The sequence below is a fragment of the Helianthus annuus genome, chromosome 4 (assembly GCF_002127325.2).
Source record: "Helianthus annuus cultivar XRQ/B chromosome 4, HanXRQr2.0-SUNRISE, whole genome shotgun sequence".
Classification (NCBI taxonomy): Eukaryota; Viridiplantae; Streptophyta; class Magnoliopsida; order Asterales; family Asteraceae; genus Helianthus; species Helianthus annuus.
Window position 1 is genome coordinate 82830924 of NC_035436.2, and position 25324 is coordinate 82856247.

Sequence of the window (25324 nt, forward strand, 5' to 3'; positions counted from 1 at the left end):
TTTGATCACTGTTTAGGATCATTTTCTTGTCGATTGATTGTAAATTCTTCTTTTAAGGTTAATCACTGGAGATGCCATTGTTACCTGAACAATTCCTGTATTGATGAATGCACACAGTTGCATGATGACCATTGTTTACCCAACTTTGGACTCATAAGTGTTTTATGTTTATACTCTTTTTCTTTTGGCTTCAAAAGTTTTGAGATAAACACACTTTTGAGTTTTGTTCATTTTCTTCTTCCCTTTTTACCCTTCCCATTCATGAGTATAGAAATACTTACTAGGAGATCTTATTTAAGAAAAGCTTAATCCAGAATCATTTTGCAGTAACGTTTTGAGAGATCTGGCCACATTTGTACATGTTTTATTACCAATTCTCACATTATGTATGATTTGGACTGTTTTGACCCCAGATTTTCTTAATGTGTTTTGACAGTGTTGATTTGGTCCTTTTGAGGATTCTCAACCTGCCTTTTAACACATAAGATTTCATGACTAAAGTTTTAGTTTCCTCTTTCTAAGTCAGCAAAACACTAGTGTTTATATGAACATAGGTTTTGTTAATCTGAGGTTCATACTTTAGCATAGAACATGATGAAATCAGAGCAGTGGATCCAGAATAAGCAGATGTTTGTACACAAGCTTTCCCCTTGATAATGGCTCTAACATCTGATGGATTCAATCTACTGCGTTTCCTAACTGCTATTAACTCCAAAGGACTGATAAATACCAAAGTGTTGATGACTCAAACAACTGCCTTGTCTCAAGTACTGCTAAAGACTAGAAGCACTGCTGAAGCCTAAGCAGTGAAATAAAGAATCAGTAGTTTAGTTCATTTCGATGTAAAATATTGTAATGAATTGTTTGCAATCAGTAGTTGTAATGAGGGCAGTAGTTAGAGTTTGTTAGGAGGCTAGATGTCACTATCATGGTGACGTCAGCAAAGATGCCATAGTGGTTTGCGCGTGCCTATAAAAAGAACAGTAACCTGTACTGTTCTATTAGCTGTTCATCACTTTTCTTCCTATACGAACAAACATTGTGAGCTCAGGCTGAGGGGGAGTTTGTTACATGCATGCATATTGTAATTGAATCTTGAAATAAATTCAATCATTCGGTTCTATGTTAAAATGTATGTGAAAAGCTATTCTCCAATTTGATTGTGTGTCAAAGTTTGTTTCCATTTACATTCCGCTGCAATTACACTTCCATCTCCTTAATCTTCAAACGAAAACACAATCATAAAGAAACTTAGATCCTAACAAGTAATATATGTAGTCTAGATGCATACATTCATCAGAAATCATGTCCAGTATATTCTCATATCTCTCATCTGAAAGCAACTATTGGCTACAAAGTAATTTCCTCTCAAAGTTGTCACTCAAAACATTATATGTTCTCCTGCAGGAATGACATCAGGGTGCAAAGAAATGTAAAATACCATAACTCATAGGTGTCTAACTTATTTATTTATTTACGTCATCTTAAAATTTATAAAGTAGTTATGATTTTTTTTAAACTAGATAATCCATTAAAAATAACACACACTTACAACAATTTTGAATAAAAACTTCACTTAAAACCTAAATTAAAAACAGACTAATAATAAAAAACCTAACTTAAAACCTAAAAATAAAAACGTACTAATAGTAAAAAACACACTTAAAACCTAAAAATAAAATGTACAAATAATTAAAATAAAACCAACTACATCCATATTTTTCTAAATTTTAAGACATTTCATCATGAATTCTTAGTCGATTCGTGTCCATTCCCGAGCGGTCCATAAAGAGGAGGGTTAAATCTTGATTTGTAATATACTGGTTGAGTTTACCATTGAGACCATCCATCAAACCCTTTCATTCTTGTTGGATCGTCGTATGACCCGAATGAGTCAATCAGAAGAGTTTACAATCCATATTAAAGGCGAAATCAATGATATAGACTTGATTACAGCTTGATTCTTCCTAATTATCTTCTTTTTATTGATTTCAAAGCTTTACAGAGCGTTTGACAAACAGGCAGTGTGACACCCCAGGAAAACCAGGAAACCAACACAACTTAACTAGCTTCCTCAGTAACCACGTGCTAAATTTCGGGACGAAATTTTCTTAACAAGGGGAGAATGTGACAACCCTCAAATTTACATGTAACCGTACAGTTTATTAATGAAAATTAAAGTGCTTGACGACGGTGTTGAATTATTTAACTGCTCTCTGATTACTTTGTTATACTTACATGTGCGTATTAGCATACTAGTAGTATGCAGAAAACTTGACTAAATGGTCCTGAATATTTTCCTATGTGTTAGGAATTAAAGATGTTACAAAAGTATATGTATAAGACGCCTTACGGAACAATTTAACAACTTAACGAAACAGTATCCGACCGAACAACCGGACATTACCCGGGACACCAAATATTTGCCAAAAATATTATTTAATTATTCTTGGCTAGTCATGATCCCCGTATGCCATAACACCCACCACAAATAAACTGACTAACAAGTGTAAGTTTATTACTTGGAATTTAACTACCTTGTTACATTTTAGTCACAATTTTTAAACTAGACCCCCCCCCCCAACCGTAAATCAGCCCCCATGGACCCCACCCAAGATCTTAACCATACTTCACAATATCATTCCTAGATTTGATTTCAATTTTATAATAGAATTTTGCTTGTTGATTTGGCCAAAATATATGAAGACATTATATAAGTATGGTCCTAGATTTGATTTCAATTTTATAATAGATTGTTGCTTGTTGATTTGGCCAAAATATATGAAGACATTATATAAGTATGGTTCCATAGATTCAACATCACCTCACAAGATCACACCTCTCTCTCACTATCTTCTCTCCTTCTCTCGACCACCCACAACCGGCCACCATACACCACCCACACACCACCCATTTTCTTGCAACTTCAATCCAATCCAAGGTGATAGCAAGGTGCTAGGAGGTGAAATAGGAAGCCCGGTGTGCTTGGAACTCGAAGGACCTCTCTTGTGTGCTATTATCCTCCACATTTCCGACTTGTTTCTTCCCTAGCCTTGTGCTAGTAGTAAGACACTCTAACACTCTTGATCTACATATTTATGATGGTTAATAGATGATTAATGGTTAAAAACTTATGAAACTCTAAAAGAGCTTACATTAGTCTTGGATAAAAGATGAATAAGATGAATAAAGGGAAGATAGGTGTGTAACTCATGTAGATCTTGTGTGATTATGATTATTGGTGGATTATTTGATGTTTTGCTGATTGTTATTGATGTGTGATGTTGTTGTGGTCACTAAACATAATTAACGGGATCAACCGAACACAAACTAGTAAGCTAGAGACCAAAAACAGCAATCTGTCCATACTTTACAGCCAACTTCAGTTGACTGTAAACAGGTCATAAATGCTGCAAAAAACTGATATTTTGACTCTAAAATGTGATATTAGGAAATACGGTTCTAATGGCACTGGAATCATAATTTTTGGACCTCGTTTACTATTTTTAAAGTGTTAATTTGTAACAGCAACTTAAGCTGAATTTTGACAGCAATAAATGGGTGTCGTACTTTCAGTCATAACCTGAGTTTTTTGATGAATCGGACCATGAAATTTGTACAGTAGATGACAACCGATGCATGTGTAATTACCCCACTGGAATTTCGTAAATCGGACGCTCGATGAATTTTTAATAAATTGTTCCGTGGACTGTGGTCAGAAATTCATAAATCTGAGTTCAGTCCGGAATATGATTTTTTATAAAATATTGGCAGTGAACCGGAATACGATACTTTTACACAATAAAATATGGAACGTATAAGACATCCTGTAGAAATTTGGGAATTTTTGGAATAATATAACTATTTTATTAAGATGTCCAAAAACAGCCGGTTTTGAATATAAATGCTGAATTGAGATAAGTTGTGACTTGCGTGTCTAAATGTCGAGTATGCTATCCGTGAATGATCTAACATGTTATATATGTTATGTGCATTATCGTATGTTTGATTTTGAGTGGGGAATGGATGGGAAACTTAGAGGGCATAAACCGTTAAAGTGATGCATGTTATGTGATAGATACGTGTAGGAACTTTGTGTTCTATTTGAAAGCCACTAAATGACTAACTGGTAAATCATACTAGGACGTGATTGAACGACCTTGACTGTTAGCTATATTGAGAATCTAACCGAGCAAACCGAGGTGAGTTCACACTCTTTCTAAGGCATGGGATTCCCAGGAGTTTGGGAATGGGATTGATTAACTACTTGTACTATCATTACTATTAAACTACTTTTTACTGTCCTCGGATTGAAGGGCACGTACGTAAAACCTACGTACACGATCATAAGACCATCAACTCTATCACTTTAAGTCCCTCATTTATCGACTTAATCGCCGAGGCCTATGGCGAGCGGGTCATTAGTTAATAGCGCTATTAGGTTTAACAAACCTCACACCGTGCCAGTCGGACAGGCGTGTACTAATGGACTATGGGCAAAGGGTCAATGCTGATAGACATTGACTTAGGGCACCTCTTATATTTTCGTAGCAGTCGATACGCGTGGTCTAGTAACACATGGGAAACCCCCACTAATCTTCGCAAACGTGTCAGAAAGACCGCGATGCAAACTCATACGATACATGGTTTTCAAAACGAACAAATGATTTACGAAACGAATGCTATAACTAAACAACCAAACGTGAACTCACTCAACTTTGTTGTTGACTCGTTGTTACATGCCTTACAGGTCGCTAACTGCTTGGAGCTTGCACGAGGAAGGAGTCGTTGTGGTGTACGGACGGTTATGTTCCGTGCTTAATATTCAATTCCTTATAAACTTATTAAACTCGCGTTTTGAACTTTAACTTATAAACTATGGACTTATGTTTTGGACTTTACGTTTATGCTTCCGCTGTTTAATTTAAAACTTGGTTATCTAACTTTTGGTCACCAATCGTATTGTGGTTGGCTTTATTTACTTAAATACGTTGTTCAGTATGATTGGTGGCTCGATCCTGGTCACGTCACGCCTCCAAGCGGTGGTACTCCGCATGGTGGATTTTTGGGGGTGTGACAGATTGGTATCAGAGCCATTGGTTATAGTGAACTTGGTTTTAAAAAGGGAAAAGCTTTTTGATAAAAACCAGACTATAACCTGTACAGTGCTCAACGATCCACAACGACGCTTCGCTCCACGTGCAAGACTCGACACCATAAGTGGTATGATTTATGCTATATTGTCGATTAGATAGTTCTCGCTATGCATTAGATAATGTGACAATTGCTATTGAACCTTGTGTGCTTACTCTCTATTGTCGTCCCACACTTACGCACTTTCGCGACACTTTCCTCACTTACGTTGCTTCGTTCTGAAGATCATGAACGGACGCGGAGGACGTATTAACCTAACTCAAGCCCAGCTGACGGCTTTGATCAACGAATGAGTTGCTGAGGCACTCGCAGTTGTTCCTGCAGGAGGTATAACCTGCCATATCAACCCATCTTAGGACGTTTAGATCCCACCTTCGCGAACCAACTCTTGTGCTTAACCTTGTCCTTTATTATCGCACCACAGGTCAACATGCCCACCCTCCCGTTCCTTCGATCTGCAACCGATATAACGAAACGCTAACAACCACACCGCGATTTCCACCAATCACAAGATTACCCCCTCATTACCTTGTTGGGTAGTTAATTATCTTATTTTGATCTACACCCTCGTATACCCAACTTAGCAAGCGGATGCCTCCTAATGATGGGATAGTCTTCGGGACATTCGAGGATGGCGATACGGATTACTCAACTTACATACGGACACGACGAGCTACACATTTACCTCACCCCTTTTCCCCCTTACACTACAAGAGTCGCACTTTGACCCTACGATGGTTTATCATAACTATGTGAAATCTTTTCGCTAGCCTTTGTACCGACCTATGCTTAATGCAATGCCTAATTTCTACTATTGACATACACAGAACCATCATTCCATTACCACAGTGATGCTAGACATTAATGCGAACTCACTCTAGATTAGAGGGTTTGGAAGGCTCGAATTTCTATCATTGGTGATCACTTATTGAAACCTTGAGTGTGATGATGTGTTTCTACTCCCTTGAACGCGTTTTCGCGTCCTATCTTTGGAACCTCACGACTACACAAACGTATTTTTAAATTCATTCACACGACCTAAGGAAACTCCTCCAAACTTGATTGCTTACCGACTTGATAAATTGAAAACTCATCTAAGCTCGTGGATCTAGGTGAATTATTCCTCCTTCGCATGTGGGTGATAAAAGGAACGATCCCAATATTGTAATGGGTAAGTTTCTTCTGGTCGACTTCGTTGTTACTGTTTCATTTGATTCGGGTGCCGATACTAGCTACGTGTCCTTAAAAGTTAGCCAAATGCTTAAGCGCACTCCAACACTTTTGAACACCAAGCACACGGTAGAAATAGCAAATGGCAAAAGTTTAGAGGCTACACATATAGTTAAGGGTTGCAAGCTTGTCCTTGTCGATCAGACCTTTTCTATCGACCTCATTCCTATCGTTCTGGGTAGTTTTGACGTTGTCATTGGGATGGATTGGTTATCTCGACACCAAGCGGAGATTATTTGCAAGGAGAAAATCGTCCGTATCCCTCGTTCTGGTAAAGAATCGCTCGTGATTCGTGGCGACAAGAGTGGTGCTGTTGTAGGCATCATCTCTTTCCTTAAAACCCAGAAGTGTTTACGAAAGGGCCACACGGCTATCCTAGCCCTCGTTACTGATGCATCCGCGGAAGAAAAGAAGATTGAAGACATTCCTATTATACGTGACTTTCCCGAGGTATTTCCTAAGGAATTACCTGGCCTTCCGCCTCATCGCCAAGTTGAGTTTCAAATCGAGCAAGCTCCTGGAGCATCGCCAATAGCTCGAGCACCATATCGTCTAGCTCTATCAGAACTTGAAGAACTATCCACGCAACTACAAGAACTCTTGGAAAAGGGTTTCATACGTCCTAGCTCTTCGCCCTGGGGAGCTCCAGTCTTGTTTGTGAAGAAGAAAGAAGGTACTTTCAGGATGTGTATTGACTACCGCGAACTCAACAAGGTGACCGTGAAGAATCGTTATCCTCTTCCACGCATTGATGACTTATTCGATCAATTGCAAGGGTCGAGTTTCTATTCTAAGATTGACCTAAGGTCAGGCTACCATCAGCTAAGAGTCCGAGAGGAGGACGTCTCCAAAACAGCATTCAGGACTCGTTACGGCCATTACGAGTTTCTGGTTATGCCATTCGGGCTGACGAATGCACCTGCGGTCTTCATGGACCCCATGAATCGAGTGTGCAAGCCTTACTTGGATAAATTTGTCATAGTCTTCATCGACGACATCCTGATCTATTCTAAGAGTCAGGAGGAACACGAGCAACACCTGAGGCTTGTTCTGGAACTACTTCGTAAAGAGCAGCTGTATGCCAAGTTTTCGAAATGTGACTTCTGGCTTCGCGAAGTCCATTTTCTAGGCCATGTGGTAAATAAAGATGGAATTCATGTGGATCCATCTAAGGTTGAATCGATCAAGAATTGGCCTGCACCCCGCACACCAACAGAGATCCGCCAATTCTTAGGTTTGGCAGGATATTACAGAAGGTTTATCAAAGATTTCTCCAAGATTGCGCAACCTCTCACTTCACTGACTCAGAAGGGTGTCACCTATCGTTGGGGTGATGCACAGGAGTTCGCATTTCAGCACTTAGGATAGACTTTGTAGCGCGCCTATCCTCTCATTGCATGAAGGCACAGATGATTTTGTGGTTTATTGCGACGCTTCCATCCAAGGACTTGGTTGCGTGTTGATGCAACGCGACAAGGTCATTGCCTACGCATCACGCCAACTTAAAGTTCACGAAAGGAACTACACTACTCACGATCTGGAACCGGGAGCAGTTGTTTTCGCGCTTAAGATATGGAGACATTACCTGTACGGTACCAAGTGCACCATTTACACCGATCACAGGAGTCTCGAGCATATCTTCAAGCAAAAGGAGTTAAACATGCGACAACGCCAATGGGTAGAGCTCTTGAATGATTACGAATGCGCTATCAAGTATCATCCGGGCAAAGCCAGTGTTGTGGCCGACGCCCTCAGTCAAAAGGATGCTATACCTAGGCGTGCACGTGCGTTACAGCTTACCATCCAATCTAACCTTCCCGCTCAGATCCGCGATGCTCAAGTTGAAGCATTGAGGGCAGAGAACATCAGAGCTGAGTCCCTAAAAGGATCAAGGCAACGGCTAGAACAAAAGGAAAACGGCGCCTACTATGTTAACGGACGCATCTGGGTTCCGCTGTATGGGGACTTACGCGAGCTTGTGATGGATGAAGCACATAAGTCTCGTTATTCAGTACATCCTGGTTCGGATAAGATGTACCACGATCTAAAGACTACATACTGGTGGCCTGGTATGAAAGCCAGCATAGCGACCTACGTCAGTAAATGCTTGACTTGTGCTAGAGTCAAGGTCGAATACCAGAAACCCTCAGGCCCACTTCAACAACTAGAGATCCCGAAATGGAAATGGGAGCAAACATTCATGGATTTCGTTACTGGCCTGCCCAGATCTCAACGCGGAAATGATACCATTTGGGTGATCGTAGATCGACTGACCAAGTCTGCACATTTTCTGCCTATCAAAGAAACGGATAAGTTTTCTACTCTAGCAGACATCTACCTAAAAGAAGTGGTATCAAGGCACGGAGTACCAACCTCCATCATTTCTGATCGTGACGCTCGTTTAACCTCTGAACTATGGCAAGCTATGCATAAGTCTTTTGGCTCACGATTAGACATGAGCACCGCTTATCATCCACAAACGGATGGGCAATCTGAACGCACCATTCAGACTCTCGAAGACATGCTTAGGGCATGCGTGATCGACTTCGGCAACAGCAGGGAAAAGCATCTTCCGTTAGTGGAGTTTTCATATAGCAACAGCTACCACACCGGCATCCAGGCCGCTCCGTTCAAGGCATTGTATGGACGCAAGTGCCGATCACCTCTCTGTTGGGCAGAAGTTGGTGACAGTCAAATCACTGGTCCAGAACTTGTAGTAGATACAACCGAGAAGATTGCTCAGATACGACAGCGAATGGCGGCAGCTCGTGACCGTCAGAAAAGCTATGCCGATAAGCGAAGAAAACCACTCGAGTTCCAGGTTGGGGATCGAGTGCTGCTCAAAGTCTCACCTTGGAAAGGTGTAGTCCGATTTGGCAAACGAGGCAAACTCAATCCGCGTTATGTCGGACCATTCGAGATCATTGAGAGAATTGGCAAAGTCGCTTACAGGCTGAACCTACCTGAAGAACTCAGTGGAGTTCACAACATATTCCATGTGTCGAATCTGAAGAAGTGTCTGTCAGATGAGACCCTCATAGTTCCTCTCAAAGAGCTCACAATCGACGACAAGCTGCGATTCGTCGAGGAACCAGTAGAGATTACGGATCAAGACGTTAAGATTCTCAAGCACACCAGAATACCTCTCGTCCGAGTTCGTTGGAATTCCCGTCGTGGCCCAGAGTATACCTGGGAACGAGAAGACCAAATGAAACTCAAGTATCCCCAGCTGTTTAAGAAAAATGCAACCACTACTGAGGCTGAAGCTACCGCAGAATTTCGGGACGAAATTCCAAATCGACGGGGGGATGATGTGACACCCCAGGAAAACCAGGAAACCAACACAACTTAACTAGCTTCCTCAGTAACCACGTGCTAAATTTCGGGACGAAATTTTCTTAACAAGGGGAGAATGTGACAACCCTCAAATTTACATGTAACCGTACAGTTTATTAATGAAAATTAAAGTGCTTGACGACGGTGTGGAATTATTTAACTGCTCTCTGATTACTGTGTTATACTTACATGTGCGTATTAGCATACTAGTAGTATGCCGAAAACTTGACTAAATGGTCCTGAATATTTTCCTATGTGTTAGGAATTAAAGGTGTTACAAAAATATATGTATAAGACGCCTTACGGAACAATTTAACAACTTAACGGAACAGTATCCGACCGAACAACCGGACATTACTCGGGACACCAAATATTTGCCAAAAATATTATTTAATTATTCTTGGCTAGTCATGATCCCCGTATGCCATAACACCCACCACAAATAAACTGACTAACAAGTGTAAGTTTATTACTTGGAATTTAACTACCTTGTTACATTTTAGTCACAATTTTTAAACTAGACCCCCCCCCCCAACCGTAAATCAGCCCCCATGGACCCCACCCAAGATCTTAACCATACTTCACAATATCATTCCTAGATTTGATTTCAATTTTATAATAGATTGTTGCTTGTTGATTTGGCCAAAATATATGAAGACATTATATAAGTATGGTCCTAGATTTGATTTCAATTTTATAATAGATTGTTGCTTGTTGATTTGGCCAAAATATATGAAGACATTATATAAGTATGGTTCCATAGATTCAACATCACCTCACAAGATCACACCTCTCTCTCACTATCTTCTCTCCTTCTCTCGACCACCCACAACCGGCCACCATACACCACCCACACACCACCCATTTTCTTGCAACTTCAATCCAATCCAAGGTGATAGCAAGGTGCTAGGAGGTGAAATAGGAAGCCCGGTGTGCTTGGAACTCGAAGGACCTCTCTTGTGTGCTATTATCCTCCACATTTCCGACTTGTTTCTTCCCTAGCCTTGTGCTAGTAGTAAGACACTCTAACACTCTTGATCTACATATTTATGATGGTTAATAGATGATTAATGGTTAAAAACTTATGAAACTCTAAAAGAGCTTACATTAGTCTTGGATAAAAGATGAATAAGATGAATAAAGGGAAGATAGGTGTGTAACTCATGTAGATCTTGTGTGATTATGATTATTGGTGGATTATTTGATGTTTTGCTGATTGTTATTGATGTGTGATGTTGTTGTGGTCACTAAACATAATTAACGGGATCAACCGAACACAAACTAGTAAGCTAGAGACCAAAAACAGCAATCTGTCCATACTTTACAGCCAACTTCAGTTGACTGTAAACAGGTCATAAACGCTGCAAAAAACTGATATTTTGACTCTAAAATGTGATATTAGGAAATACGTTTCTAATGGCACTGGAATCATAATTTTTGGACCTCGTTTACTATTTTTAAAGTGTTAATTTGTAACAGCAACTTAAGCTGAATTTTGACAGCAATAAATGGGTGTCGTACTTTCAGTCATAACCTGAGTTTTGTGATGAATCGGACCATGAAATTTGTACAGTAGATGACAACCAATGCATGTGTAATTACCCCACTGGAATTTCGTAAATCGGATGCTCGATGAATTTTTAATAAATTGTTCCATGGACTGTGGTCAGAAATTCATAAATCTGAGTTCAGTCCGGAATATGATTTTTTATAAAATATTGGCAGTGAACCGGACTCCGATACTTTTACACAATAAAACATGGAACGTTTAAGACATCTTGTAGAAATTTGGGAATTTTTGGAATAATATAACTATTTTATTAAGATGTCCGAAAACAGCCGGTTTTGAATATAAATGCTGAATTGAGATAAGTTGTGACTTGCGTGTCTAAATGTCGAGTATGCTATCCGTGAATGATCTAACATGTTATATATGTTATGTGCATTATCGTATGTTTGATTTTGAGTGGGGAATGGATGGGAAACTTAGAGGGCATAAACCGTTAAAGTGATGCATGTTATGTGATAGATACGTGTAGGAACTTTGTGTTCTATTTGAAAGCCACTAAATGACTAACTGGTAATCATACTAGGACGTGATTGACCGACCTTAACTGTTAGCTATATTGAGAATCTAACCGAGCAAACCGAGGTGAGTTCACACTCTTTCTAAGGCATGGGATTCCCAGGAGTTTGGGAATGGGATTGATTAACTACTTGTACTATCATTACTATTAAACTACTTTTTACTGTCCTCGGATTGAAGGGCACGTACGTAAAACCTACGTACACGATCATAAGACCATCAACTCTATCACTTTAAGTCCCTCATTTATCGACTTAATCGCCGAGGCCTATGGCGAGCGGGTCATTAGTTTATAGCGCTATTAGGTTTAACAAACCTCACACCGTGCCAGTCGGATGGGCGTGTACTAATGGACTATGGGCAAAGGGTCAATGCTGATAGACATTGACTTAGGGCACCTCTTATATTTTCGTAGCAGTCGATACGCGTGGTCTAGTAACACATGGGAAACCCCCACTAATCTTCGCAAACATGTCAGAAAGACCGCGATGCAAACTCATACGATACATGGTTTTCAAAACGAACAAATGATTTACGAAACGAATGCTATAACTAAACAACCAAACGTGAACTCACTCAACTTTGTTGTTGGCTCGTTGTTACATGCCTTACAGGTCGCTAACTGCTTGGAGCTTGCACGAGGAAGGAGTCGTTGTGGTGTACGGACGGTTATGTTCCGTGCTTAATATTCAATTCCTTATAAACTTATTAAACTCGCGTTTTGAACTTTAACTTATAAACTATCGACTTATGTTTTGGACTTTACGTTTATGCTTCCGCTGTTTAATTTAAAACTTGGTTATCTAACTTTTGGTCACCAATCATATTGTGGTTGGCTTTATTTACTTAAATACGTTGTTCAGTGTGATTGGTGGCTCGATCCTGGTCACGTCACGCCTCCAAGCGGTGGTACTCCGCATGGTGGATTTTTGGGGGTGTGACAGGCAGCACCTCGGCTCTGGAATTCGGATCGTTACAAATGACAACCAAGCTCGGCTATATATAGAGGTGTCACTTTGTACGAAATAGGCAGAGCCCATTTCGTGCGAAATGAGTTTGTTTCATTTCGTATGAAATGGTTCCATCCATTTCGTGCGAAATACCTCATTTACATACAAAACCTGATTTCTAACCTATTAAGCACTACTTTATCCTATCTACACACATGACTCGATAAAGACGAAGTTAACAGACATTTATGTACCAACAGACTCCCCCTTGGATGTTGACGAAGTCTTCGGCATCGAGTCTTCAGTCTTGATCAGTCTTTTGCTCTTTCCAATTTGTTTGACACTGTAAAGCATCCTTCAATCTCTTTTTCTTCTCTCCTAGGATCGCAATCTGACTCTTCTAATTTTCTTGATCAGATCTCTTGATTCATTAATTTTGACATCATCAGCAGCTAGCATTCGAATTCAAACTTTTTCACTCTTCAAACTCCCCCTTGAATGTTGATCCAGATCACGTCTTCAGACTCCCCCTCTCAACAAGCTGGGATCATGTACTCTGGTTCAAATTTGTACAGACTTAGCCATGGGGATCTTTGCCTTGCTGCTTTCACAGGTTCAATCATGTTTCCTGCTTCTCAAAAATCTGACATTATAATCTATTCACTTTTTAACTTCATTTGTTGTTTTTATCAGTTTTTAATAATCCACTTAAGTATTCAGGTCCAAGTTAATGACCATGGGTACTTAATTTGTCTACCAAGTCCAACTTAATGACCTTGGATGTCCTGAGACAAAATAAAACTGATTTTTGTTCAACATTTTTCTGAAAATTACAAGTTTCAACTTAATGAACTTGTTTTGACTTATCAATTTCACAGGTTTAGCATAATAAGCTCCCAACTCATCTTCCAGCTTAGAAACTTCCTGCATCTGCTTCAAACTTTGAATCTGAAGATCAGCTTTCCACTTTGGTTTGTCGAAAAAAATAAAGCAGAAATGTAAAATATTTTTGTATTTTGAATAAGGAATCTAAACTAGAAAGCTATAAAATCTTTTTGAGTTTTGAATGTTAAACAGAAATGAAATGCAGTAAATGTAAACTATTTACAAACATATTTTTGGTGAGCGTGTTAGGGAATCATATCAGCTACCGACAAATTACTAGTACCGTTAAGCTTTGATTTCATATTCAGAATTAAACAATACGCTTAGATTGCCGATATACTGATCCTCTTAAGTTCTCACACAAATTTCAATCTGCTCAGGATACGAATTAAGTGTTTTAAGACTTAGCTTATACGTGTGTACCATCTCAGAATATACTCCCATATCCAGACCACTATATTCAGTCTTACAGGTGAGTGCACACTAATGATATCTATAAAGGGGTAAATGCGAGGCCATGAGAGCTCAGGCTAGAACTTCCGTTCGTACAGAGAGATGATGGCTCGACATTAGGTGGGTCCCCTTTGGGGATCTTTTATTTCAACAGCACATGATTAGCATTTTGCAATGTTTCATCATTTTTATGCTGAGGGTGAGCTTTAAGAATAAAGCAATGCAAAGCATTATACGAGGACTAGGCTATTGCTTCCGCAAAATCAGAAGTCCTGGTAAAATACCCTAGATATCATCACGTACAAAGACCTAGTATGTCAGAAATAGAGTCTTTCAAACAGGATTTCAGGGGTTACCTATATATCCGAGAGATGTTCCCCACAAAATAAGCAAGTGATGATTTTAGGTTTATATCCCGAACAAACTTACTAAGTGTGTAAAAACCTACCGGCAACTCATCAGCAAGACTGCTTAATGCTTTAAAACTTTACATTTCTTTAGCATTCCGTAACTGTCTAACTGATGTACTATCATTTTCCCTTTTTACACAAGCTCTTTTTCAGTTTTCTATTGTTTTTGAATTTTGACATATTTCATGTTTTTGGATTTTTTTTTTAATTTTTTTTATTGTTTTTGTATTTTCTGAAAATATTAACCTACCTCCCCCTAAATACCAAAACAAGTAAAAAATCGACAAACCATTGCAGATTGCTTTTCAACATCATCTACAGTGGTACCTTCATCTACGCCAAGAATCTCATCCGACACCGATAAAAGCTTCATACCGTTCAATTTTAAAAGATATTTAAAACGAGTTTTATCAAACGCTTTGGTATGTAAATCAGCTTTTTGTTCGTCAGTGTGGATTTTCTCAATTCGTATCAACTTCTTCTCGAAACAATCTCGAATGAAGTGATGACGAATTTCAATGTGTTTCGTTTTAGCGTGATGAACAGGATTTTTTGTTATGTTTATCGCTGCCTCATTATCAACAAAGATAGGGGTGTTAAGAAATTGCAAACCGTAGTCGCGCATCTGTTGCTGGATCCACAAGATCTGAGAGCAGCAACTGCTAGCAGATACATACTCGGCTTCACATGTGGATAAAGCTACAGAGGTCTGCTTCTTACATTGCCAGGTGACCAATCGTGGTCCGAAAACTGACATCCCGTAATTGTTGATTTAGCGTTAACTTTGCAGCATCCGAAGTCGGAATCAGAATACCCTTCGAGCGTGAAGTCGCCTTCTTTTGGATACCACAACCCCAATGATGGAGTTCCTTTCAGGTAGCACAATATCCATTTCACAATCACCATATGCGAAGCTTTGGGGCTTGACTGAAACCTTGCTGCGAGGCAGGTTGGGTACATGATATCGGGTCTTGAAGCTGTCAAGTACATCAGCGATCCAATCATGGAACGATAGATCGTTTCATCTACCTTCTCTCCGGTGAGATCAGGGTTTATCCCATGGTTCGTCGCTAACGGGGTGGAAGCTGGAGTAGTCCCGAACATCCCAAATTTCTCTAAGATATCATGAACATACTTCGTCTCATGTATGAAAATTCCCTCGGGTAGTTGATCAACCTGAAATCCCAAGAAGAATCTCATCTCACCCATCGATGACATTTCAAATTTTTGCTTCATAACATTTTCAAACTCTTTGCACAGATCTTCATTTGTTGACCCAAATATGATATCATCTACGTATATCTGAACTATCAGAATATGTCCGTCGACTTCTTTAGTGAAGAGAGTGGCATCCACTTTTCCATGGATGAAGCTGTTGGCTAGCAGGTGTTGAGAAAATGTCTCATACCAGGCTCTCGGGGCCTGGTGTAAACCATACAGCGCTTTATCTAGTAGATAAACCTTGTCTTTATGGATTGGATTGGTGAAGCCCGGTGGTTGTCCGACATATACCTCCTCTTTTACCTTCCCGTAGAGAAAAGCCGATTTAACATCTAACTGAAAAATTTTAAATCCTTTCCAAGATGCAAATGCTAGGAAGATTCTAATCGCTTCAAGTCTAGCCACGGGAGCATATACTTCGGTAAAATCTATACCCTCCTGCTGACTAAAGCCCTGGACAACGAGTCGAGCTTTGTTACGAATAATAACCCCTCGGTCGTCTCTTTTGAACTTAAACACCCACTTGGTGTTTATCTTCCTGTGACCATCAGGCAAGTCTACCAATTTCCACACTCCCAACTTCTTAAACTGACTCAGCTCCTCCTGCATCGCATTTACCCAATAATCTTTGGTCAGTGCTTCCTTATATATTCTCGGTTCAATCTGCGAAATAAAACAACTAAGTGAAAACTCAGTTTGTAACGGAGCAACTGTAGAATAAAAACAAGTAAGGCCTTGGTCAATTTGTCATCTTGTGTGGACTCCTGATTGTAATTCTCCGATAATTAACTCCTCTGGATGGTACGAAAGAGTTCTTGGCATCACCTCGCCTGGAACATCTACATCGCCTTCCAAATTTGTGACATTTTGATTTGCACCTTGTTCACTGACTGGAATTGTTTGACTTGAAATCTGGATTTGCTCCCCCTCAGAATCTGAATCACCATGATTGAATACTGGCCTATCATCAGATTCTTGATTATCATTGACCGACGTCTGATTGTCAGGAGCATGTTCACATTCTGACGATTGCTAAATATCATCATGTTCTCCATCATTGCTTGGACCGGCTTCATCATCATTTGAAGTTTGTCGTTGACATCTAAAAGACTCAGGTGGGAACCTTTCTTGTGATGACTCATACTCTCTTAGAATATCCAACTCGTCAAAGAACTCTGGTTCTTCCTCCATGTCAAGCGAATCCCACAGAGTATCATAATTAAAACGCCACGAGTCGCCGGGATTCTGAGGTGGCATTGTGTAACCTTGGCATTCAACATTATGTGCTTTAATAATCCGCTTCAAGCTTGGAACAAAGACTCGTTTCATTGGACTTGAGTAACCCATGAATATTCCTTCAATGCTCTTTGGACCAAATTTTCCGAAAGGCTCTAGAACTGTGCAGGGAGACCCAAACGGTTCCAGATACTTCAGGTTCGGTTTGCGGTTGTTATCAGCTCGAAACACGTTTTGTTGAATTTCTTCACTGTGAGAACCCGGTTGAGTGTATAGCAAGCGGCTGATACTGCTTCTGCCTAAAAGTTGACTTGTAACGAATCAGCAAGCATCGTCCTGGCCGTTTCGATTAGCGTCCTGTTCTTTCGTTCAGCTACTCCATTTTGCTGAGGAGTGTAAGGAGCTTTAAATTCTTGCAATATACCTCTTTCATCACAATACTCTTCCATCTTATTGTTCTTAAACTCTGTACCGTTGTCACTCCTGATTCTTCTAATTCGAGTTTGGTAGAAGTTTTCAATTTTTCTGAACAACGCCATCAAACTTTCGAATGTCTCATCCTTTGATTTTAGAAATGATACCCACGAAAATATGGAGTAATCGTCAGTTACTACTAGACAGTAGAGATCACCAGTTATACTTTTAACGTTCACTGGTCCAAAAAGATCCATATGAAGTCTCACTAACGGTCTCGAAACTGAGTTAACTTTCTTTTGAGGATGTAATTTCTTCTTTTGCTTGCCTTTGATGCAGCTAATGCACTCCCATTCCAGATGGAAACTTTTCAAATGAACACCAGTTACTAAGTCGTTGTGCACTAGGTGATTCGTTTTTCGCAGGTGAATGTGGCCCATCTTTCGATGCCACAATTTTGATTCTTTTTCCGTTGCTCTTGACATAAAGCAATGAGCCTGACCCGTGGTAGTAGTAGCTACGCTCATGTGCAACACGTACAAATCATTGACTCTAGGTGCTTTCATGATAACCCATTCTTCAGGAACAACAAACCCTGGTTTCAAAATCAAACATTCCTTATCCGTAAAGTGCGTTGTATACATACGATCATAGATTTGAGAAATGCTCAGAAGATTGTTTTCAAGCTCGGCGATGTAGTTTACTCTCTCAAACGTGACAATCCCATTAGATAGAGTTCCTTCACCAATTATTCGACCACCTTGATTACCTGCAAATCCCACATATCCTCCATTAAACCCTCAAACATCGTACAATAGGGTTTTCTTCCCTGTCATGTGCCGAGAAGCCCCACTATCCATAATCTAACATGAAACGGATCTTGGAAGCTCCTACACATATCAAAAACTCTTAGTTAGATTTTGATGCCACCCAAGCCTCTTTCGACTCGGGTAGCTTGACATTGATGTAAGATTTTGCAGTGTAAAGTGGTGGAAAATTTTTGTCATTCATCTTTAAGCTCTCCTCAAACCCAATCTCAACCTCTTTGTATAAAAAGAAATCATTTTTAGAAGGTTGACCAGATGATTGGTCTTTCTTTGGTACATCCTTCTTTTCAGAAGTAATAGACTTTTGTTCTTCAAGTTTCTCATAGTAATCCAAAGGAACATTCATCTTTACCGGTGTGGTAGAAGATGATTGTTTTGCAGACTCTGAAACCTTTGGTTTTGGAGAACTTGTTTTCTTTTCAACAGATTTTGGCTTCCATGTTTATTGAGGTGATGCAACCCGTTTGTAAAACTTGTCATTTTTAGTTACCACATTCTTTACAAGTTTAGTTTTGAATTTGGTGTTTTCATTCTTCAAAACTTTTTCTTCTCAACAACCATAGGAACTTTTCCTTTTGCATCAACTTTCTTTTTCTGACTCTCAACAGCTTCAGACTTAGGCTTCGAGTTGGTGCACATTCGTGCAATGTGTCCAACTTTGTTGCACTTGAAGCATGTATGAGTATCAATTACCCGACTTGTGCCTTCAGTCTGAGGCTGTGAGGCCTTCTTCTCAAAAAACTCTTCATTTGATTTTGAAAAAAATTCAGATTCTTGTTCGGAAAGTGAGCTTGAACTTGAACTTTTCACAAACACCTTTTCTAAACAAACTTTTTGTTTTGAACATTCCTTCTTTGATAATTCTTACCACCCTGATAACCACCCAACCATCTGTTTTGGTTGTTGTTGTAAAAACACGGTGGTACAACAGATTTTTTATAGTAAGATTTATCTTTTTCAAAGTTCAATTGTCTTTCAGCACGTTTCAAACCTTCAATTTCAGACACATCAATTTTGACCAACTTGAATACATTTTTCAATTTGTCCACATTCACATTCTCCAAAGGAAATTCAAGATCCGAATACAACTTATCTGATCCTGACATCTTGTACATCACAAGATTAGGTTCTTCACTTAAGTTGTTTTTGAATTTTGATTTCGGAATATATTTGTCCAAAAAACATTCATCATCCTCAGTTGTATCACTTTCAGATTTTAAAACATTTTTAGCCATGCTTTTAACAATTTCGGACTGGACACTGTCTTCATCAGATGATGAAGTGAATGTGACATCGATTGATTCTGGAAGTTTAACTTCATTTACTTCTTCATCATTAACCAACCAGGACTTTTTCTTTGAAAAATTATTTAACACTGGTGGTGGAACCTGATGATACCCAACCCCAGTTCCATCCGAGTAAACATCTTTGCCTGCTTTGTTCTTCCCAATTGGTTTAGGAACGATATGTTGAAGAACAAAACTTGCGGAGTTGTAACTATTCAATTTCAGATTGATGCGTTCATTTTCAATCTTAGCTTCCTCAAACTGAAGCTTCAACTTAGCAATCTCATCCAATTGTTGGTTGATTTGCTCTTCTTTTGACCTAAGAACTCCGGTTAGTTGCAAATTTTCTTTGCTTGTTTTAGCATTTCTTTCATCAGAATCTTTTACCGTTCTTTTTAGCTTTTCATAATTTTCAGAAATTTGACGGTTTTCATGAATTAACTTTTCGTTTTCTTTCCTGATTCGTTCTACATCAATTTTATCATTTTCAATTTTCTCAGTTAATTCTTTTAATCGTTCATTTGAAGCTTTTAACATTTTGTCACGATTCAAGATCTGATTTTCAACATTTCTGACTTTTTCTGTCAGTTCTTCAGTCTTTTTACCGCTGAGGTAAGCAAGTACTACAAACCTTGCAGACTTTCATGCAATTTTTGAAGTCGTTCTCAATTTTGCCTTTCTTACCTGACTCATTGGTTGAATCATTTGGACTGACCTTGCTTTTAGACTCAGTTCTAGACTCAGAAACTACCTCTAACTCTTTCGCTGCAAGCACTTTGTCAGCCATTTTCTTCAAATTTTCTGCAGTGAATTCTTTCGACGTGTTAATTATCCTGTCATCAACTTTCTTTGGCTGCGACTCTTTCTCTTTTTCTTTTTCATCAGCTTCTCCTCCTCCCCACCACATTCTCTGTCTGGATTCTTCTTCTTCGGCAATTTGTTCGGTGAGTGTTTCAACACTGACAGAATCTGGATCAGCAGCAATGTTTCCTTTGGGATCTAGATAACATTCTCTATCAGCATCCCATCTATTTGCCCTTTTTGCTTCTTTCCATGTTTGATAGATTCTACTTTTCATGAATTGGGCTGACACCTTTCTGTTGATGTATTTCACTTCTTCTGTTCTGGTATCTTTGAAAGGAACAATCTTTGTCATAAATGCATATCCTACAGCATCTTCTTCTGGCAATAACTCACTCCAACCAAATCCCTCGTCATCATGGATAACAGCAAGTGCTCTCGACTTTTCTTTGGGAGCATCTTCTAATTGTTTCATTATGGGAGGTTCTGATTTGTTTTGATGATAAATTGCTCTTTTATAATAATCCTCTCTGAATGGATTTGCCGTATCATCAACAGATGCATTTCGACATTCACGTTTAAAATGTCCCTTTTGTTTACATTTAAAGCACGTGACCTTCAATTTATCAAAACCTAGCTTTGTGGAAGGTTCGCCAATGGAGTGTCTGCCTGTGATCTCCATGAATCTTTGAGCCCTTCTCACCGCACTCGCCATACACCACCTGATATCTATCAACTCCATCTCTTCGGGGTCGATTTGATCATAATCCTCCTTGGTGAGATTGGTGTTTCCGATTTTTCCTGCAACAAGCCTTTCATAAGATTCAAAGACAGATGCTAAAAACACCATTTGTTGTTTGGCAGATTCTTCACTGAAGTTTTGAGCATTCTTGAGGTCTACAACAATATTGCACTGGAACAAATTTTTAGGAACTGATTGACTTGAAGTAGTTGATGATGATCCTCCATGATAACCACTACTTGAACTTTCTTGATGTGACATGTTTGAATTTTCTGCTGAGAATGCAGTTTTTGGTGACACAGTTTTCGGGATCATACTTCCTCGATAATACAATTCAACATTCTGCTGATATGAAAAGTGTTGACTTTGTTCGTTTTCCTGATCTCCAATTCATGACTCTCCAATCTTTTGATTAACAGATCAACTGTCAGATCAGTCGACTTTACTGTGTTCTTCAGCATCAAAGCAAAATACTGCCAGTCTTTCTCATCAGGCAGTGAGTCAAACAGTTTATCAACCAATTCTTCCTGAGTATACACAATTCCATGTCTTGCAAGTTCCATCTTTAAAATGACCAAATCTTTCTATCATCTTTGTCACATATTCATTTTTCAAACACCCAAACAGATCGAATTCTTTTCTTAACAACTTCTTTTTGTTTTTAACAATTTCAGCACTACCCACACATTTTATTTTCGGTTTCTCCCATAGATCTTTGGAATTTTTGTATTCGATCAATGATATAATGTCATCTCTCACAGACTGATGAAGTAAGGCAATGCATTTCTGTTCTGCGACGAATCTTTCTACTTCATTCTCTTCTATATTTTCATAATCCGTTCTTCCCATATCAAAACCATTCTTCATGCTCTTCCAACTTAGATAAGCAAAAGCTTTCAGCCACTCTTCAAACCGACTAGCCCATCTGTCGTATTCCTCAATTGCCATTAGCTTGGGCGGCTTGTTGTAGGTTCCATAGGCACTGTCAACACTCAAAGAATCAGCAATGGTTTTCTTCGCACTCGGATTTGGAGCATTTTCATTTGTGTTACTTGATGTATCATCTCCTGTGCTTCCCGTGAAAGCAAAAACGTCACTGAACGGATTCAGAAAATCATCCATCTTCAAGTACCTGAAACAATCAACAAACACTTAGAAAAATTTTTGGATTTTAAAAATACTCTCAAACGAAATGGTTCACGCAGAATGAGTTTCAAACGAAATGAATATCAGGCGAAATGAACAGTCTTCAAACGGAATGGATTTCACGCGAAATGAGCTTTCACACGAAATGGTCTTCACACGAAATGCCGGTTTTAAGCGAAATAGCAACTTTGGTACAAAATGGATGTTTATTTCGTATGAAATGAAGTTTCAAGGTTGATTCCGTGCAAAATGAAGTTCCAGAAAGTTGATTTCATGCGAAATGAGATTCTCAAGATTGATTTCGTGCGGAATGAACTTCAACAGGTTGATTCCGTGCAAAATAGACTTCTCAAATTTGATTCCGTGCGAAATAACGATGACTATTCATGCCAAATGATGCTGACATCATCATATCGGCCACAAATTTGTCAAATTGATCTGGTTTTGGGTCAATTTTAGGTCCAATTCTTTCAAGGATTCATTAAAACTGTGTTTTATGTAATATATGTGAAATTCAATCCATTTTGACCGTTAAATCTTGATTAATTTTGAAAAGAACGAGTACAACAACAACTACAACAACCATACCCAGTAAATCCCACAAATAGCAAAGCTACTTATAGGGTCTGGGGAGGGTGGGATGTAGACAGACCTTGCCTCTATCCCTAGGGATAGAGAGGCTGCTTCCAGAGAAACCCTCGGCTCCAAAACGAACATCATACCAACACACCAAGTCAAAGAACATAGAAATAAGAAGTCAGAAATACCAAGAAAGTTATTAGAGTGACACAATATAATGTAACCCATGTGTAATATCATACAACATTTGGGCATGAACACAGGCATGCAATCACCGGTAAGGTCTCTTAAAGAATAAGAAAACCTACGTCCCTAAAATACAACTAAGACCTTTCTGCAATATCCCCTAAAAGTCCTTAACACTAATCCTACGTCTCCACGCAGTCCTATCTTGGACCATGTCCTCAGAAAGATGCAACTCTAGTAAATCATGTCTAATCTGCTCATCCCATGTTAGTTTGGGTCTGCCTCTTCCTCTTCTCTCCTCCACAGTAAGAGTTTCCACTACTCTAACTGGTGCCGTCGTTTGTCTCCGCTTCACATGCCCAAACCATCTCAATCTCCCCTCCTTAATCTTATCTGATATACTAGCCACCCCTAATCTTTTCCTAAAAAACTCATTTCTTATACGATCTAACCTCGTGTGACCACACATCCACCTCAGCATCCTCATCTCTGCTACCTCCATCTTGCGCGCTTGTGTCTTCTTGATAGCCCAACAGTCTGTTCCATATAGCATAGCGGGCCTAACTGCTACTCTGTAAAATTTTCCCTTTAGTTTAGTTGGGAACCTCCTATCGCACAATACCCCACTGGCTGCCCTCCATCTACACCAGCCAGCTTGTATGCGATGGGTTACATCACTATCTATGTCACCATCTCTTTGGTATGAAAACAAGCTGAATTGGTATGAACTCTTCTTCCTGAGCTCTGGTACCACTTGTTGGATCGTCGTGTAACCCAAATGAGTCAATCAGAAGAGTTTACAATCCATATCAAAGGCAGAATCAATGATATAGACTTGATTACAACTTGATTCTTCCTAATTATCTTCTTTTTATTGATTTCAAAGCTTTACAGATCGTTTGACAAACTGGCAGCACCTCGGCTCTGAAATTCGGATCATTACAAATGACAACCAAGCTCGGCTATATATAGAGGTGTCATTTCGTACGAAATAGGCAGAGCCCATTTCGTGCGAAATGAGTTTGTTTCATTTCGTACGAAATGGTTCCATCCATTTCGTGCGAAATACCTCATTTACATACAAAACCTGATTTCTAACCTGATGAGCACTGGTTTATCCATTCTAGACACATGACTCAATAAAGACGAAGTTAACAGACATTTATGTACCAACAATTGTCCCATATATTGTTGGATTTGAACTATTATAGGGTATTCTTCTACATGCGTCGCCGACATCTCCTTTTGTTTTGACCCCCTCTTCGACTTGGCTCACACCTCTTTAGCCTTTTTTTGCCCTGTTGGATGACAAGGCCACTCTTGAACCTCATCATCATCAACATCATTGAGATTAAAATTGTAATTTTGAACCGTGGATGGGATGTCATTCTCATCCAAGTCAACCACATGGGAAGCGGATGATGTTTCTACTCCCGACTCAGATGTCTTTGTCCTTTTTAACATCAAACAGAGTGGTACATTCCATTTTGGTTCGTCTTTCACTAAACGAAAAACATGCTCTTAGTTGAACCGATTATTTTTTTTTGATTTCAAACTCCACTTTGGCCCGATTGATGACCATATCATCGGAGTATCCACTATGGGCACTTTTGTGGCGGTTGTATATTCCACAAAAAAAGATATGTCGGACCTGCCATATAATGCCAATTTCATTTCAAGTTCTCTTTTGTACGGTTGAACATGTTATCTATTTCGGCAAAAAAATAAGTATGGATACGTTCCCAATAGTCAGTGTTTGTTGGTTTTTTCCGACTACGGCGCATGTATATATATAAAGATAAGCTCGTGTAAGAGTCGTTTCTTTGTTAACCGACCACTAGTTAATAGTAACTTTCGGATTTGGATTTGAACTGGCTACTTTTCCCTTTATTTTCGGCTTGAAGATGGAGTTGGTGTAGACGTACCTGATGACTGAGTGTCCAGGGAGTTGAACACGGGCACCGATTGAACGTTGTGGTTGACACCCGTCTCCATTTGTGGACCAAACCCAAATATCGGGTAACCAGTTCCGGGTATTGTCTGTGACAAATGGCAAAATATCCGGTAATTCCGTACAACTTTATCAATATTAAATTAATATATTGTTCCCGCTTAAGACTAAATTTTTATTTTTGTATCATTAGTCTAGTAATGTACAATATCATAGTGTCGTATGATAACAAATTCGCCACGATTCGAAACAGTAAAAATCTATGTCCTAGACTGGCGGCAGAAATGCGAACACACTATTTATGCAGGCTACTCGCGGTACAGCCCGAAATGGCAAAAACAAGATATGGAAACATATCCACATCAATTTATTCATAAAAACATTAGTTGTGAATACCTTACAAATTACACTTTCCGGAAAAATTATATAAA